The sequence below is a fragment of the Rhincodon typus genome, chromosome 49 (genome assembly GCF_021869965.1).
Source record: "Rhincodon typus isolate 14 chromosome 49, sRhiTyp1.1, whole genome shotgun sequence".
Lineage (NCBI taxonomy): Eukaryota > Metazoa > Chordata > Chondrichthyes > Orectolobiformes > Rhincodontidae > Rhincodon > Rhincodon typus.
Window position 1 is genome coordinate 3,623,834 of NC_063380.1, and position 2,163 is coordinate 3,625,996.

General features: G+C 53.4%; 1 pseudogene; it reads left to right on the forward strand.

Annotated features, from left to right (window-relative positions):
- The window catches only part of LOC125488084, a 2,697-nt pseudogene extending 1,351 nt beyond the window's left edge, over positions 1 to 1,346 (forward strand).
- Positions 1,347 to 2,163: the final 817 nt, after the last annotated feature.

Consider the following 2,163-nt stretch of genomic DNA (forward strand, 5'->3'; position numbering starts at 1 on the left):
GCTGGCACAGTCAGCCACCTCTGCCATCACCAATGACTGGCGGGTGGCCCTGCATCTCAATGGAGCCAAACCGGTGCTGGCCGGCTCCAAGTCCAAGCTGGTGAGTTTTGGCACCTCCCGCTCCAAGAGCGACCGCTACAGTTTCACCAGTCACCAGTTCCAGTGCCGCTACTACCAGTATCGGGTGAAGGACAAGCCCCTCCTGGTACCTGAGTTTGATCACTCCCTCTCCACCCTCCCTCCCATTGGCAAGAAGTACCAGTACAGGAAGCTGGTGGCTACCTACGGCACCCACTACCTCACGTCGGTGGAGCTGGGCGGGCACTTTAAGGACGTGACGGTTATTCGGACATGCGAGGCGGCACCTGAGGGCTACACCATTGAGGAGGTGAAGGACTGCCTGTTGATAGAGGCCGGTTACACGGCGCAGCTGAGGGCAAGTGCTTCGGTGAGGAATGAGAAATGCCAGAAAATGGCGAGTGCTATGAAGCACAGTGACAAGGTCTACCAGGCCTTCAATGACCGGGAAACGGAGTTGACGGGGGGTAAGGTCCAGCAGGGGGCAGACCTTTTCTTCTCCAGAGACAGTTCAGCCTTCTCCCGCTGCATGAACAGTCTGACCTCTCACCCAGGCACAGTGCGCTATGACCTGGTGCCTCTTCACCACCTGCTTCCCATGAGCGACCCCAAGCGAAAGAACCTGCAGCGCTACATCAGCGACTACATTGGGCAAATGTCCTCTCCAAGCAATGCAGGGTGGGTGCCACATACACCCATGGGTCCAACCTTGCACCTGTGTGTGCCTCGAGGATAATTGTGTGGACCGGAATTGTTGCTCCAAGGAAAAGGGGCAGGGCCATCTGGTGGTGACAGTGAATAAGGGCCGGGACCTCTGGGGGGACATTTTCTCGGGCACTGATGGCTACATGGTGGTCAAGTACGGCCCAGTGGACACCTGGACTAATGTGATCTGGAACAACAACAACCCCCGGTGGAACACCAAGTTGGACCTGGGCGAGGTCAACCCCAGAAGTAGGCACAAGCTGATCATGGAGGTCTGGGACAAGGATTTCATCAAAAGTAACGATCTCCTGGCGAAATGTGAGGTCAGACTGACCTCTGGCACCCACAGGGAGGTCTGCTACCTCCATTATGGCAAGGTGACCTACGATTACACCTTCACCTGTGGCCCCCACCTGGGCGGTGCCACCTGCCAAGCCTATGCGCCCATCCCTGGCAGAATAGCCTTCACTTCTTACCTGGGCACTGCCAACCGCACCCTCCACGTCAACACAGTCATGCTCAATCGCTCTGAACCACCATTCCCAGTGGTCTACTTCCCCTAAACCCTTGCCTTGTCAGCATCTTGCTCAGACATTGTCATGGCTACATCATAGCAGTAATTGTGACTCTCATTAAATGTGGGAGGCTTTGTGCCATTAAAACGAAAGGTGTTGAAGCTTTTTCCAAACACGCAAGCAGTGCAGCACACCGCAATGTGAAGTGACAACCATAAAGACCATGCTCATTTCTGTACACATTTTTATAATCATATGTTATTCAATAAATTCAACGCTTTGGCATTTAGCCTGTTTCACGTGATCAGTCTGCCTGGGTGCACTTGGTCGGTGAGCTTGTTGCATGGTATGAGGCTGTGCGTTGGGATTGTGCAGGACGGGAGTGAATGGGAAGAGTTTTTTGTCCATTGGGATTATGTTGAATGAAAGTGAATGGGAATGGTTTGGGTCCATTGGGATTGTGTAGCCTGACCTCCCTGACCTTGAAAGGCTCTGTCAAGGTTTCCCTCTGTCAGGGGAAGGTGGGGAAGCTGTCTGACAGCTGCACACTGGGTGACTGATGGACACAGGGAGATTGAACAGCAGGGGGCAGTCATTGACAGCTCATTCAGAGCCTGCTGTCACAAGGGGAGGTCACACAGGACGGAAAAGCTTTACATGATCCTTATTCCACCAGCTCACACAGCACTGCCTGACCTGGTTTTAACTGTCTCAGTATGATAAGGCACCAATTCTCAACTCATTCCTTCCCAAAGTCTGGACAGCAACCAACCCACTGAGATAGAGACAGAGAGAGAGAGACAGAGAGAGAGAGAGACAGACAGAGAGAGAGAGAGACAGAGAGAGAGAGAGACAGAGAGAGAGA